This window comes from Ailuropoda melanoleuca, chromosome 6 (assembly GCF_002007445.2).
Source record: "Ailuropoda melanoleuca isolate Jingjing chromosome 6, ASM200744v2, whole genome shotgun sequence".
Taxonomy (NCBI): Eukaryota; Metazoa; Chordata; class Mammalia; order Carnivora; family Ursidae; genus Ailuropoda; species Ailuropoda melanoleuca.
Window position 1 is genome coordinate 92134419 of NC_048223.1, and position 17920 is coordinate 92152338.

The window sequence follows — 17920 nt, forward strand, 5'->3', positions numbered from 1 at the left end:
TGAATGAGTAAACAACAATTTAAAAAACCTGATACAACAGAATGAATCTTAAAAGAATTATGATATATGAAAGAAATCAGATTTAAAATGTTACATAATGTATAGGAAATTCTAGAAAAGACAAATCTATGAGAGAAGACAGTTCAGTGGTGGTCAGGGGTGGGACAGAGGTGACTGCAAAGTGGCATCACGGATGGAAAATGTTCACTCAGCTGTGGTGGCAATAACATGAGTACATTTTTTGAACTATTTACATAAAATGGGTATATTTTTATCATACATAAATCTTACATGGTATATAAATCTAAATTAATAAAACTAATTGAAATATACACATACACCAGTGCACATTATTTTTTGTATTGTGTATGAACACTTAACATGAGATCTACCGTCTTAACAAATTTGTAGGTGCACAGTACGGTACTGTTAACTATGGGCACAATGTTGGACAGCAGGTCTCTACAACTTATTCAACTTGCATGACTGAAGCTTTATACCTGTTGAAATGCAGCCCTCTATCTCCCCTCCCTGCAGCCTCTAGCAACCAACATTCTACTTTCTGTTTCTATGGGTTTGTCTATTCTATGAAGTACTAGTGTACCTCATTTTGGAATATTAAAACTGCTTTGTTTTCAAAGGATCTCTTAATTGGCAATATTGGCAGACTGCTTTACTGTTGAAAACTGGGCTTAGGTACTGTCTATTAGACAGATGTTAACCATGGGTTTCTCTGAGCTTAGGAAAACATTCTCCTCACGCAATTTTTGTTCAGTTTTCCTCTGAACAGCCACCAACTGTTTGCTATTTTCCTGTGAACACTGAAACTCATTTTCCTGAGTTTTCTTCCCAAAGTTCTGAGATTGCATGAGTCTCAGGACTTTGTAAGAATTAAAATCTTGATTTGTAGAAGTCCTCTGATGCTTCTTGAATGTCTACCACTCCGTCCTCATTTGGGGGAATCTGATGAAATACTCCTCCTTTTACTCAATAAAGTTTGAGTTGTCTTCATCTTCTTTTAGTCTTTTCGAACTCCATTTTATTCAGGCCTTTGTTCAATGACACCTCCTGGGGCATATTCTTCCCTGAACATCCTATTTCTTTTTTTTTTTTTTTTTTTAAGATTTTATTTATTTGACTGAGAGAGAGAGACAGCCTGCTAGAGAGGGAACAAGCAGGGGGAGTGTGAGAGGGAGAAGCAGGTTTCCTGCTGAACAGGGAGCCTGACGCGGGGCTCAATTCCAGAATGCTGGGATCATGTCCTGAGCTTAACGACTGAGCCACCCAGGCGCCCCATGAACATCCTATTTCTCTCCCTATTTTTAATACATCTAATTTCGTTAGTTCATTCAATCACCCATTCACTCACTCTATATTTGGCTTAGCAGTTGAGGACATATCAGTGAATAAACTCTAACCACAAAGGGAAAAAAGCTGGTAAATTGGAACACATTAAGATGTTCTGTGCAAAAAAAAAAAAAATACTATTAAGAAAGTAAAAAGGCAGGGCACCTGGCTGGCTCAGTTGGTAGAACATGCGACTCTTGATCTCAGGGTTGTGAGTTCCAGCCCCACATTGGGTGTAGAAATTACTTAAAATAAAATCTTACAGAAAAAAAAAAAGTAAAAAGGCAAACCACGGTGGATGAAGATACCTGCAATACTTATATCTGACAAAGACCTTATATCAAGAATATATAAATATAACTGGGGCTCCTGGGTGGCTCAGTAGGTTAAGCATCACACCCTTGATTTCAGCTTAGGTCATGATCTCAGGGATGTGAGATCGAGCCCCATCATGGGCTCCGTGATGAGCTCCACACTGGGCGTGGAGCCTGCTTAAGATTTTCTCTTCTTCTCCCTCTGCCCACCCCCTCAAAAAAAAAAAAGTATATAAATAAAACCTATAAATTAATAAGACAAAAGCTGGCAACACAACAGAAAAATGAACAAAAGACTTAAGCACTTCACAAAGCCTATCCAAAGAGCCAATAAACACGTATTAAAATATTCTAATTTATTAGCCATCAAGGAAATGCAATTAAAATCACAAGGCAGCGGCACCTGGCTGGCTGACTTAGTCGGTACAGCATGCAGCCCCTAATCCCGGTGTCATGAGATCAAGCCCCGTATGGGGCACAGGGCTTTCTTTAATAAAAAACAAAACAAACAAACAAAAACCCCACAAGGCAGAACTCCACATCCGTCCCAATGGCTCACATGAAAAGGCAGACAATCCCTGCAGTAGTGAGGACGTGGAGCAACGGCAACTCTCCTACGCCGCCAGTGAGAATCTAAATTGAAGCAACCAGTTTGGAAAACGATGGCGGAATCTACTAAAGTTGGCTGTATGCATACCAAATGACCCGGCAATTTTACTTTTGGTATATGTTCAACAGAAATGGGCGCATGTGCTGATTGAAAAGCATGCACTGGATTGTTAAGAGCAGCACTCTTTGTGCCAAGAACTGAAAATTCTCCAGTGCTCACAACAGAATGGAAAAGCGTGGTATGCTGACACAGGGAAACATTACACTGCACTGACAATGAGCAGACCACAATTACATGCAGCTAGAGGAATGAATCTCACAAACACAGTGTCAAATGGAAGAAGCCAGACATGAAATATGGACATTGTGTGATTTTATTTATACCAAATGAATAGAATTAGTCCAAGATTGAAAGTAAAAAAAATCAGCCGTTGCCTATACCTATTATCTGATAACAGACAAAAAGCCAGCTGCAAAGTTAACAAAAAAAATTTCTCCCAAGGTCATGCTACACATACAAAGTGCCATCATGACCCCCTTCTTCAAGTTACTGCTGCCTTTTTACTAATGAAGCACCAGTCCTGCCTCGTTGTTCCCATCTTCTGAGCAAACACTATGGAGATACTTAATTGCCAAGCTGCCTGATGACAGCTCCCAATTTAGACCTGATCCTCACTACCCCTTAGTCCCCCCTCAGAATTATTCAACCCAAGGCCAGCCTTTCCCTGCTCCCTCTTCTTACAAGATGCACCCGAGTTGCTGAGGTGTCCTTCCTTGTTGCAACAAGTCAATAAGCCTGCACTTGGACTACGTTGTTGTCCTTGGTGGTCATGGGTGGGCATTAAAAAATATAGCAAAAGCAGGAAAATATAACACATGGGATTAGAAGTCAGGATCACAGTTAACACTGGAGGGGTAAGGGACTGTAAGGGGGCACAAGGGTGACGTCTGCATTGTTGGTAATGTTGAATTTCTTGAACCAGCTGGTGGTTATGCAAGTGTGTTCACTTTATGTATATTAAGTTATATACTAGTTGAGCTGTATGCTTATAATTTGGGCACTTTTCTCTATGTTATACTTCAGTAAAAAGTTTGGGTTTTTTTTAAAGCTTTTATTTATTTGAGAGAGAGCGAGAACCAGAGAGATCACAGAGGAAGAGGGAGAAGTAGACTTGCCACTGAGCAGGGAGCTCAATGCCAGGCTCGATCCCAGGACCCCGAGATCATGACCTGAGCCGAAGGCAGATGCTCAACCAACTAAGCCATCCAGGCGCCCCCAAAAGTTTGCTTTTTTGGAAGAGCAGTCTCCCCATTCCTGTGTCCATCAAGTCTGCTCACAGGCTGTCCACTCACAGTCTGCCCTTGACTGCACTGCACCTACTTGTCATCTAATTATAGTCAATAGGGTGACCAGAGGCTTCATCTGTATCTAGGGAGTTTAGTCTTTGTAGTACACTCTCCTCTTGGAACTTTTGGGACTACATTGTCTGAAAACACATGGTTTTATACCTGGTATTGTGTGTCCACTTGTGCTAGCAATTCTTCCTGTTCTTGGTACAGTTCTTCATTTTTCTGGAAAAATGTAAGTTAGTTTCCAGTGTCTATTCTTCCTGACTTGCACAAGTAGAAATTGATCTATAATTTTAAGCAACAATATTTAATAGAAAAGAACATATAAACATGCATATTCCATAGGCTTGTAATATCCAGTATAAGAAACAGAATACTCCTATATATCCATAAATGAAAATGGGTCCTCTGGCTTTCAACTATAAAAAGTCTTGGGGGAGGCGAGAACCAGAGTGCCTGGTTCTAAGACCTAAGATGCTGGATGCAGAGTAGCAGAGGAATGCAGTGACTCAGAAAATAAATAGATAACTATTTTATTGATCCCTTAGAAAAAATAAAAGCTACAGTGTACCTCGCATCCCCACCTGGGCTAAACCCCTCAGCACAGAGTATGGTTCTTAAGTAGTGGTTCTCCTCGATGTCTGAAGTTAATTTTTAATCAATGATTTCATCCTGGAAATAAGATTTTAGATCATCTTTTTCATTCACATTAGGATAAAATTCAGATCTGAGTCCTATATCATATGTAAGAAAAGGCACATGGTAGGAGAGCTAGGATTCCATTAGCTCATAGTTAATGTGTGCAACAATAAAATAGTAAAAGCGGCAGCAGCGACAGGCCCCATGGAGACGAGTGTCCAACCGCCCCTACAGAGACACAGGCAGGAATCTGCGTGAACCAGAGGCAGGGCCATCCCTCAGAAAACTGTGAAACTCTTCAACCTAATTAACATTTAGATCTCAGTCAGAACATTCAGATCCTGACCTTGCTCCCAGACAAGGGTCTGCATGGACCCCCAAGGCACCCTCAGCAGTCTAGACAGCTGACAGTTGGAGGCCCAGGCACCTTTCTCTGGAGTCTCCCGTGCCGGTTTCTGCTTCAGCATGGCGCCTAGAACCTTTGGTGGGAAAGAATATAGCCATCTCATCATCAGCCTTGGAGACAATACAGAGCGCTCCTGGGTTTGCTGATGTGACTTCAGAAATGCCAGCATAGGCAATTCCTTCACAGTTTCAGAGACGCAAGTGCAGCTCAAGGCCACAGCTTGGCAGTGGGTGGAGATGCTCATGCACACAGGGTCATGTATCTGGAGAGCAGTCTCCAAAAGGAGCACTAATTTAGGGACTGTGGCTGAGGCAGCTGCCTCCCGTGCTCCAACATCAGAGACTGCTGAGGAGCTGGCAACCACCTCTCCCCTGTGCCTTGCCCTGGCATGGAGGTGACGCGGTTGCAGCCTTCCGGGACTGCTGGCCTTCTGGGCTAGGCTGCTGGAACGTCGGCGGACGGGCCTACAGCATCTGCCCCTGCTGTTCCGCCTGGCTGGGCCTGGAGCCCTGCGGCTGCTGCTGATACTGGACTATATGGGGCTGCAGCGTCTGCGCCAATCCTAAAGCATGACCTGGAACAGCCTTTTCACGTCCGATTGTGGATCTCTCATATCAAGAAGTATCTCCTGGGGATTCTTCGGATGTTGAAATTTTAGGGAAGCTTGTAGAAGCATCTTGAGCCTTGGACTCAAGGGCTCTTCCCATTTTGGACACTCCTGCAATGATGGCTGCAGGAGCTGGTGGCTGAATTGCAGATACAGCCCTAGGTCTTCCCCAGAGGAGCGAGTTAGTGTCCTAAGGGGCCCCTGTCCTGGGATGGGATTGTGTCTCTGACTTCCTGATTCTCTAGACTTTTCACTGGGAGAATATGTCAAAGGCAAGAGAGTGGTTTGAGGCCAGACTGCTGAGCTGCCTGTGGAAGAAGGGGAACTTTGCAAAGCCCCAGAAGGTCCTAAGCTTGTGCTGGCTATCACAGGAGAATCTGGGCCCACACCTACACTCCTGCCTCCAGGGGTGCCAGAGTGAGACTTTTGTCCAGGAACATGTTCTATCTTCCTAGAATCACTAGGCACAGTAAGCTTGTCATCAGGGCCCTTGAGAACAGGCTCTTACCTGGGGGCCTGGTTCTGTCCCTGGTAGGCCATTGCTTCTTTCTTTGCTTGTGTCCAGCTCTTACATTTGAGGCCAAAATCAAGTAGGAGAACAGAAAAAGAGTGTTAATTCACTTACCCCGCTCAGCCCCATCAATGCCTTAACATGAAACAAATATTTTCTTAATAAGCTCCATCTTGGTGTTATGGTCACCTGTACTCCTAAAGGACACAGACATAGCTCAGATCCTTAGCCCAACATTCGGAGATCTTGGTGGCCAGGCCCCATTCTAGCTTTCTATAATCTTTTCTTGGTTTTCCCTTCCTTAAGGCTCCCCAAATACTACCCTGCTTACCCTGTTCTCACACCTACATGCCTTGACCAAGCCCAGAGAACCCTTCTTGCACTATCTTCCCTATTTTGAAAACACTTCTCCCCACCCAGAACACATGGGAAGGGCAATCTTATGTTTGCTGAAATAATGATTTCTCTGATGCTACCATTGCCTTCAACTAGACTTCATCTGAGGGAGCTAACAGATTAGCTTGTGTGCAGAGCAGAGTCTGAAGTAGTGCTTCTTGAACTGGGCTTTTTATCAGAATTAGCGGGGAGCTGGCTCCTGAAGCCCACAGAGCCACAGGCTCACCAACACTAGATGGGACCTGGGCTCCACATTTTTACCCAGCTCCCAGATAACACTGATAAAACCAAAGTTTGAGAACAGCCCCAAACCTCAAGACATAGCTTGAAGTCCTGCTCTAATATTTATCAGCTGTGTGGCCCTACAGAGGTCTAGAATCTCCCTGCATAGTACTTAACCTTGTAGGAAAAAGTGGGGATAGCAAAAGCATCCTACATTTCTTAAAGGCTTCCTTTTTTTTTTTTTTTTTGCTTTTTTTCTTTTGAGTTTTATGCGTTTTCTTTTTCTTAAAGATTTTATTTATTTGTGAGGGAGAGCAAGAAGCACACTCCTTGCTGAGCAAGGAGCCCGGTGCGGGACTCCATCCCAGGACCCTAGGATCATGACCTGAGCCCAAAGCAGACGCCCAACTGACTGAGCCACTCAGGCACCCCTCTCGTAGGCTTTCAAAGGCAAACTAAGCCTGAATGGTACCATACAAATGCGTCCTTATTCCGGTAGGAGAGGCTTGCAAGTGTGACAACTGCAGGCAAGCCTGATGACAATGCTCGTGCCCCAAATCCGCCATGTCTTGGTCCTCTTCCGCTCCAAGAGGAGACATCCAGGACTTTGCTACGACAGCATTTAAGGCCAGAAAGAATTTGACCCACACACACTGGTAAAGCTTTCTAAAATAGCCAGATATACAATATGCCAGACAATTTCAAACATTCTTATGACAATCCTGTGATGGAATGTATCTTGCTAAATATTAATCCATATGTCCAAGTCCCACAGCAGTGGAGAAGGGGCGCAAAGAGCCTCTCCTGATCTGAGAGTTGAGTGAATATCTAGTGCTCTGGGAGAGGACAAGGAAGCTACAGAACAGGTGACATGACAAAATAAGCATGTGAAACAGTACTCCCATGATACGTTCCTTCTTCCTAGGGCATAGGAGCCCCTCAAAGAGAACAGGGCAGGGTGACCTTCGCCCATCAATTCGCCGTGCAGGAACCAGAGCTCTGAGAATCTGGCCTCCAGGAGTCCAAGCCTGGGAAATATCTACGTACCTCGGCAACCGAGATGCCAGTGCTTCTGCGGTTTCCACAGCTCTTTCAAAGCTGCTCATATCAACCAGGGTGTCCAGCGGCCTCCTTCTTACACACCTCAGCCATTGCTAGGTCTGCTTTCCTTCCTGTAAATTTTGTGAGCTTTATAGAGTGCACGTGCTGAAGCCTAACCATGTTTGCAGCTGATAGAGGTCCTGCCTTCTCAGCGCCTGACCCACGGAGGGCCCGAGCAGCGCAGTGCCATGCAACCCGCCCAGCCCAGAGGTGCCACCAAAATGCAGCAACACGTCGCGGGGCCCGCGGCTCCTCACCAGCCAGGGCTCTTCAGGCCTGCTTCATATGAGAGTCACCTGGAGAATTCTCTAAACGTTCAATCTGAACGTCTAGAGGTGAGTCTGATGCAAAGATGAAGAACACGATGGCAATCATGCATTCTCACCGCACCCAGGTTGCAGGTGCCAACGGCAGCAAGACTGAAATGTTTCCCAGAAAACACTGACCTTCAAAGAGACAGCGTCTTCCTTCCTCCCCACCACCGACTCCTATCCCCACGGCAGAGGCCTAGTCTTTTCATAGCTTAACAATTAACTATTCAAATCACCTGATACTGTCTTTACTGCATGAGATGACGGTCAAAGTAAACTGTTTTCCAAATAACCTTTCCTGCCTCTAAAATCCGAAAAACTAAAAACAATTATAATATATATAAATATAATATACAGGGGCGCCTGAGTGGCACAGCGGTTGGGCGTCTGCCTTCGGCTCAGGGCGTGATCCCGGCGTTATGGGATCGAGCCCCACATCAGGCTCCTCCGCTATGAGCCTGCTTCTTCCTCTCCCACTCCCCCTGCTTGTGTTCCCTCCCTCGCTGGCTGTCTCTATCTCTGTCAAATAAATAAAATCTTTAAAATAAAATATATATATATAATATACAAATATATAAAATATACTATAATAAAATTATAGTATTATAATTTCATAAGTGCTAAAGTGAAGCTAGTTTAGCTATACATTGCTAATAAAGTGATAAGTTGGTGCACCTTATCCTGAAAACACTTGGATTAAGGTCCAGTCTCTCTTGAAGCATTCTCTACAAATCAGTGGCTCGCAAGGTGGGGTCCACAGACGAGCAGCATCAGCATCAGTCTCACCTGGGAACTAGTTAGAAATGCATCTCCTGGGGCGCCTGGGTGGCTCAGTCATTAAGCGTCTGCCTTTGGCTCAGGGCGTGATCCCAGGGTCCTGGGATCGAACCCCGCATTGGGCTCCCTGCTCAGTGGGAAGCCTGCTTCTTCCTCTCCCACTCCCCCTGCTTGTGTTCCCTCTCTCACTGGCTATCTGTCAAATAAATAAATCATCTTTAAAAAAAAAAATGCATCTCCTCAAGCCCACTCCAGACCTCGTGAATCAGAAACGCTGGGGGCGGGACCACCGTGTGCTTTAATAAGCCCTCCAAGTGACTCGGATACCCACTAAACTTGAGGATCACCCCTATGATATAACAGTTATCAAACTTGGCAGCACATTACTATCACAGCTTAAGAAAATCCCACCTGAGTGATTTTTACTTTAATTGGTCTGGGATAGGGCCTCAGCAAAGCTCCCCAAGTGATTCCAACATGCAGTCATGTTTACAAAGTAATTCAATAAATAAATCCATTACAAGCCTTCAGTGCTATATTTTGTTTTGTTCTGTCAAGTGGGGAAAATAAATTTTCATATTTTTAAAGTCCATGTATACTCAAAGTAGAAATTACAAATATTATATATTTTAAAAAGAAAAATTGGGATATAATTTACATACCAATTAATTGTGCATATAAAAAAATGACTATTACCTATAAAGAGAGAAAAAAACAGACTAAAGGGAAATACATGAAAATGTTAAATGTTTGCACTGTAAACAAATTTTTTTCTATTGATCTGCATTTCTCAAATTTAATTGTGCAAGGGTTTTTATATAAGATTATTTTATTATTTTTCTAAGTAATCATTTTTTAAAAAGTACTGGATGATATCAGTGTTTTGTTGAAGTAGCATGCCCTAAATATAGGCAGTAAATGAAGAGGCAGAGAGATTTAAGGACACTGAAGCTCTTAATATTAAGGGTTTTTTTCTTTTTATGAATCTCTTTTAAAAAATTTTTAATTCCACGAGCACCTGAGTGGCTCTGTCAGTTAAGTGTCTGACTCTTGATCTCACTTCAGGTCTTCATCTCAGGGGCGTGAGTTCAAGCCCATTGTTGGGCGCCATGCTGGGTGTGGAGCCTACTTTAAAAAAACTTTTTAAAAGTATTTAATTCCAGTGTAGTTAACATAGTGTTATATTAATTTCAGGTGTATAATATAGTGATTCAAGAGTTCCATATATTACTCAGTGCTCAAAAGTAAGTATACTCTTCATCCCCATCACCTATTTTGCCCATCCCCCCACTCATCTCCCCTCTGGTATCCGGGTGTTTTTTTTTTTTTTGTTTTGTTTTTTGTGTTTTTTTTTGTTCTCTATAGTTAAGAGTCTGTTTTTTGGCTTGTCACTTTTTTTCTTCCTTTGTTCACTGTTTTTCTTAAATTCCACATATGAGTGAAATCATATGATACTTGTTTTTCTCTATTTTACTTAGCATTATAACCTCTAGATTCATCCATATTGTTGTAAATGGCAAGATTTCACTTTTTTATGGTGAATAATATTCCATTGTGTACATATATACCATATCTTCTTTATTTTTTTAAAGATTTTATTTATTTATTTGACAGAGAGAGACAGTGAGAGGGAACACAAGCAAGGGGAGTGTGAGAGGGAGAAGCAGGCCTCCCGCGGAGCAGGGAGCCCGATGCGGGCTCGACTCCAGGACCCTGGGATCATGACCTGAGCCAAAGGCAGACACTTAACGGCTGAGCCACCCAGGCGCCCCTACTATATCTTCTTTAGGAAGTAAAGTATGACACCATATACCAAAAACATGGCAGGGAAGGATAAAGAATGGGCTCAAACTTAAGCAACCATCAATTTAATATAGACTGCTATATGTAGAAGATGTTATGTACACACCAAATGGTAACCACGAATCAAAAACCAGCAATAAATATGCAAAAAATAAAGAGAAAGGAATCCAAGTCTATCACTAAAGAAAGCCAACAAACCATGAGAGAAGAGAGCAAGAAAAGAAACAATCAGGGAAGAACCTCAAAAACAACCACAAAATAAGCAACAAAATGGCAATAAACACACACCAATAATTACTTTGAATGTAAATGAACTAAACACTCCAATCAAAAGACATAGGGTGACAGAATGGATGAAAAAAAAAAAAACAAGTCCCATATATATGCTGCCTACAAGAGACTCATTTCAGGCCTAAAGACACATGCAAAATGAATGAGGGGATGGAGGGGTACCCACTGACCCCAGCACATGCTGGGCCTCCCCCACTATCAACATTCGGGAGTAGAAGAGTGCATTTGTTACGACTGAATCTACATTGACACATCATTAGCACCCAATGTCCACAGTTTTTATTTAGGGTTCATTCTTTGTGTTTTAAATTCTATGGATTTTGACAAATGCATAATGACGCGTATCCACCATTATAGTACCATACAGGATAGTTTCACTGCTCTAAAAATCCTGTGTCTATTTATCCCTCTCTCCCCCCTCAACCCCTGGCAACCACTGATCTTGTTACTGTATCCATAATTCTGCCTTTTCTAGAATGTCATGTAGTTGAAACCACATAATATTTACCCTTGTCAGATTAGCTTCTTTCATTTAGTGTAATAAACATTTAAGGTTCCTCAGTGTCTTTTCACGGCATGAAAAGGTGATGCCATTTCTTCTTAGCACTAATATTCCATCGTCTGCATATACCACAGTTTGTTTACGCTAACAAAAGACATTGTGATTGCTTCCAAGTTTTCACAGTTATAGATAAATCTGCTGTAAACATCCACAAGCTTCCACACTTTTTTTGTGGACATAAGTTTCAAACTCTTTTGGGTAAACACTAATGTGACTGTTACATTGCATTGTAAGAGAATATTTAGTCACATACACACACATGCACACCCAGTTTTACTGAGATGTAACTGACATATATCACTGAATGAGTTTCAGGTTTACAGCATCAAGGTTTGATTTACATATTGTGAAATGATTACATATTGTGAAATGATTACCACAACAAGTTCAGTTAACATCTGTCATCTAATATAGATACAGTAAAAAGAAATGGGAAGAAAAAAAATTATCTTTGTAATGAGAATTCTTAGGATTTACTCTCTCAACAATAGAACAGTAACTCTCTTCATATATATCACACAGCAGTGGTGACTATACTCATCATGTTGTACATTATGGCCCTAATACCTATTTACCTTGTAACTTGAAATTTGTACCTTTTGACCACCTTCCTCCAACTTCCCTTCCTCCCACCCCTGCCTCTGATAACCACAAATCTGATCTCTTTTTCTAGTAGTTTTGTTGTTGTTTAGATTCCACATATATGTGAGATCACACAATATTTGTCTTTCTCTGTCTGACCTATTTCACTAAACATAATGCCCTCAAGGTCCATCTGTGTTGTTGCAAATGGCAGGATTTCCTCATTTTCGTTTTATTAGTATGTTTAGTTTTATATGAAACTGCCAAAATGTGTTCAAAACTGGCTGTACCATTTTGCATTCCTACCAACAATCAATAAGCGTTCTTGTTGCTCCACACTCTTGCCAACATTCGGTGTTGTCGGTGTTGTGGATTTGCACCATTCCAATAGGTGTGTAGTGGAATGCCACTATTTTATCACCTTCATTTTTTAATTTGGTAATTTTGCTAGATATACAATTCTTGGTTTATAGGGTAGTTTTGATTTTTCCTTTCAGCACTTTTTTTCTTCTTGAGATAAAACTGACATATAACATTGTATAAGTTTAAAGTGTACCATATCTTGGTATGACATATTTATATATTACAATATGATTACCACTAGTGTAGGCTTTCTTTACTCTTTTTTATTCTTTTCCCTTTGTTCTGCTCTGACTGGGTTGTTTCAAAATTCCTGCCCTCTAGTCTGCTCTACTCTGATGCAGATGACCTCTACTGCTTTTTTTTTTTCATTTTACTCATTGAATTCTTCAGCTCTAGAGATTCTCTTTGACTAATATGATTTCTCTTTGATAAATACCTCATTTTGTTCATGAATGCTTTTTCCCATTTCATTGGACTGAGTTTCCTTGTAGCCGATTTGAGTTTCTTCAAAACAGCTATTTTGAATTCTTTGCCAGCTAGATCACTAAAGTCCATGCCTTTGAGCTCAATTTTTAGAGAACTGTTATCTTTTGGTGATGACACGTTTTGTTTATTCTTCATCTTCCTGTGGTTTCGCATTGCTGTTTTTCACATTTGAAGTAGCGGACGCCTCCTCAAATCATTACTAGTTGCCTTCAGATGGGGTACATTATTCATTGGTCCTGTTCTATCTGGGGCTTCTCCACCTTTGTATAGAAACTCCTGCTCCACACTTCTTGCTCCCTCTTGTGATAGAATTTTTTTTTCTTGTGGCAGAATTCTTAAACTTTTCTTTCCTGGTTTTTATAATTCACCAAGCAGATTGCTCATACCTCTCCTTCGTTTTCCAGAAGATGGTACTATAACTCACGTTTGAGGATTCTCCCATGCCCACAGATCCTGGTCTGATTTTCTTATAGCACTCCATTAACTGATTACTAGACTCACTCTTGTGGCCATAGTTAGGAGTATGCACAAGGAGCCAGCCCACAGTGGGAGAAGAGTGGGAGAAGATGTGGGTTTAGTACTCAGGGTGTTCAGGGTGGACACACTCCCAGTGGGAGATCCTTGGGTGAAGCTCACACAAGTTCATGGGCAGACTTCCTGCAGAAGTCCTGAGGGTAGTCATCAGCAAGAGAGGTTGCTCAAAGATAGTTCAACCTCACTGTCACCTTAGGGAATAGGCAGTGCCGGTAAAACTCCTCTTATTCTGTCCACCGCATTCAATCTCATAATATTTTTTTTTCCTTCAGTGGTGTGCTGGAATCCCCCCTTGGGAAGACTGGACTTCTAGTGTCTCTCATCTGTGGGTATCTGCCCAGGATGCACTCCATGTTTTCCCCAAACACAGCCAAGAAGGGACTGGAGCAGGTTCATTGGCTGTCCTCATTCTGCAGCCCCTACCAAGGTCTGTCTGCCTATTGCTGAACACAAGGTGGGCAAGACTCCTTTCAGGTCCCTTGGCATATAGTACTGGATCCCACAAATCCTACAGAGGCACTTTTATTCATGAATGGATGCCTAATTAAATGTTAAAGAAGGGAACAAGACAGCATGGTACTGGCACAAAAACAGACACATAGACCGATGGAACAGAATAGAGAAACCAGAAATGGACCCTCGGCTCTTTGGGCAGCTAATCTTTGATAAAGCAGGAAAAAACTTCCAGTGGAAAAAAGACAGTCTCTTCAATAAATGGCTGGGAAAATTGGACAGCTACATGCAAAAGAATGAAACTTGACCACTTTCTCACACCATACACAAAAATAAACTCCAAATGGATGAAAGACTTCAATGTGAGACAGGAATCCATCAAAATTCTAGAGGAGAACATAGGCAACAACTTCTATGACATCGGCCAGAGCAACCTTTTTCACGACACATCTCCAAAGGCAAGAGAAATAAAAGATAAAATGAACTTATGGGACTTTATCAGGATAAAGAGCTTCTGCACAGCCAAGGAAACAGTCAAAAAAACTAAGAGACAGCCCACGGAATGGGAGAATATATTTGCAAAGGACACCACAGATAAAGGACTGGTATCCAAGATCTACAAAGAACTTCTCAAACTCAATACNTGTGGTCCATATATACAATGGAATATTACTCAGCTATCAGAAAGAACGAATTCTCAACATTTGCTGCAACATGGACGGCACTGGAGGAGATAATGCTAAGTGAAATAAGTCAAGCAGAGAAAGACAATTATCATATGATTTCTCTCATCTATGGAACATAAGAACTAGGATGATCGGTAGGGGAAGAAAGGGATAAAGAAAAGGGGGGTAATCAGAAGGGGGAATGAAACATGAGAGACTATGGACTATGAGAAACAAACTGAAGACTTCAGAGGGGAGGGGGTGGGGGAATGGGATAGACTGGTGATGGGTAGTAAGGAGGGCACGTATTGCATGGTGCACTGGGTGTTATACGCAACTAATGAAGCATCGAACTTTGCATCGGAATCCGGGGATGTACTGTATGGTGACTAACATAATATAATAATAAAATTAAATTAAAAAAAAAAAAAAGACCCCGGAAGCTCTCTTGACTTTTCTACAAGGCAAGGACAGAGCAAGAAGACAGTTGTCTATGAACCAGGAATTGGGTCTCACTGAATACCAGATCTGCCTGTGCCTTGGTCTTGGACTACACCTCTAGAACTGTGAGAAATAAATGGTTGTTGTTTAAAAAAAAAAAAAAAAAAGAAGGGAACAAGAAGGAAGAACGCTTTTCATGCCATGATGCCTCTCCGTTCAGCACGTGAAATATCATTCTATTGCTTTTGGTCTCCATTGTTTCTGATGAGAAATCAGCTGTTAATATTATTGTATATGGTAAATTGCTTTTCTTTTGCTGCTTTCAAAATTTTCTGTTTCTGGCTTGACTATAACGTATCTAGCTATGGTTCTGTTTGTATTTATACTACTTTGCATTTATTGAGGTTCATGAATATGTAAATTAACATTTTTCATCAAATTTAAGAAGTTTTTGGATATTACTTATGTTTTCTATGCCTTTCTCTCTTCTCCTTCTGGGACTCCCATTATTATTTTGTTGCTATGTCTGGTGGCGTTCCACAGGTCTCTGAGGCTCTGTTCACTTTTCCTCATTCCTCTTATGCTTTCTGGTCTCTAGACTATAAAATCCCTATTGATCTATCCTCAAATTCACAGATTCTTTTCATTGCCAGCTCAAATCTGATGTTAAAATCCTTCTACTGATTTTTTTCATTTCACTCATTGTACTTTGCAAGTCCATACTGCCCATGTTTTAATAATTTCTTTTTACTGATGATTTCTATTTGATGAGCCAGTGTCATCATACTTTCCTTTTAATCTTTAAGCATTGTTTCCTTTAGTTCTTTGAACATATTTATAATAGCTTTTTTGAACAATTTTCCTGTTAAGTCCAGAATCTGGACCCCCTGGGAGACAGTTTCTATTAACTGTTATTTAGAATGGAAAACCTCTCCTGATCTATCTTCAAATTCAGTCGTTCTTACTTATGCCAGATTAATCCTTTTAAACATATTTAGACTTGTTTTATGGCCCCAAATATGGTCTATCTCAGTGAGTATGCCATATGTACATATTCAACTTACTTAACAGTTATAGAGCTCTTCTGCATTTTCTATTTAATTTTGTGTTGGATTTAGTATATCATGTTTTTCAAAATATTTGTCCACCTCTCTAAGTTATGGAATTTACTAACATAATGTTTTCCATAATATCCTCTTCTCTATAATATCTACAGATACTATAATCTACATAATGGAACACGCTGGAGTTTTTCTGTGAATTCTTCCAGATTTTCTGCATAGACAACCATGCCAGCTGCAAACAAAGACTTTGTATCTTCCTTCCTAATCTATATACATTTTATTTCCCTTTCTTGCCTTACTGCAATAGCAAGGGCTTCCAGTACAATTTTGAAAAAGAGTGGTAAGAAGGGACATCCTTCCCTTATAATAGATCTTAATGCAAAAGCTTTGAGTTTCTCATTACTAAATATGATCTTAACTAGGGTTTTTTTGTGGTCTTTATCAAGTTGAGAAACTTTCACTCTATTCCTAGTGAAGTTTTTATCACAAGTTAGTGTTGGATTCCACACATAATGGATTATAAAGCCATAAAAAAGGAGGAACACAACATTTGCAACATGAATGGACCTTGAGAGCATTATGCTAAGTAAAATAAGTCAGAGAAAGAAAATGATATGATCTCACTTGTATTTTTTTCTTTTAAAATAGGGTCCATGCCAAATATGGGGCTTGAAATCAGGACCCTGAGATCAAGAGTCACATGCTCTATCAACTGAGCCAGTCAGGCACCACAATCTGTATTTTAACATATGATCTCACTTGTATTTGTATGTGAATCAAAAAAGAAGAAAGAAAAAAAGAAAGAAAACACTGAACTCTATTTCAATAAAAAGAACAGATTGGTGGTTGCCAGAGGAAGACGGAGAAGGTGGGCAAAATGGGTGAAGGTGGTCAAAAGGTACAAACTTCCAGGGTTCCTGGGTGTCTCAGTTAAGTGTTCGACCCTTGAGCTTAGGGTCATGAGTTCAAGCCCTGCATTTGGCTCCGTGCTGCACATGAAGCCTACTTGAAAAAAAAAAAAAAAAAGGTACAAACTTCCAGTTATAAAATAAATATGTCATGGAGATGTAATGTACAGCATGGTGACTATATTATATTGCATATCTGAATGTCTCTAATAGAGTAAATGTTAAAAGTTCTCATCACAAGAAAAAAATTTTAACTGTGTTGTGATGGACGTTAACTAGAGTTATTGTGATCATTTCATAATATATAGATACAATAAGTCACTGTGTTGGACACTTGAAACTAATATGTTATATGTCATTTATATCTCAATAAAAATTTTATCTCAATAAAAAATAAGTGCAAATTTTTAAGAAGGACAACCCAAATATGGGCAACAATATAGAGCAAAGAGTGTTCTCATACACTGATGGTATAAAATGTTAAACTATTTTAGAAAAAAATCTAGCAGTTTCTTAGAAAAATATACATACCCTATAACCCAGAAATTCCACTCCTAGGTATCTACCCAAGAGACAGGAAAATATATATCTACAAAAAGACTTGGAGCACAAGGTTCACAGCTTTATTCACAGTAGCCAAGAACTAGAAACAATCAGCTGTGGGTTCTCCTCTTAGGATTTCACAAGGATGAACTCAAGCTGCTGGCTGAGCATCAGGTCTCATCTGGTGAGATGAGGACCCTCTTCCAAGCTAACTGGGTTTTTTGCATAATTCTTTTCCTTGTCATGACGTGCAGGTGGCCACCCTCCATCCTCAAGCCAGCAATGGTAGGTCAAGTCTTTCTCATGGCTTGAGTCTCCCCGCCTCCCTCTTCTGCTTTTAAGAGTCCATGTTATTATACTGGACTCTCATGGATAATCCAGAATAACCTCCTTCTTTTAAGGTCAACTGATAGTAATCTTAATTGCACCTGCAAAGTCCTTTTTACCAAGTAATGTAACACATTCATGGATGTAACACCAAGGGCAAAAGTCACAGGGCCCAAAATTCTGCCTACCATAATGGATAATATACTATTATGGTATATTCAAACAACAGAATATTACTCAGAAAGTAGAAGGAAGAATGGAAAGAAACATACTACAATATAGATAAAAACTTTACACACAACAGTATA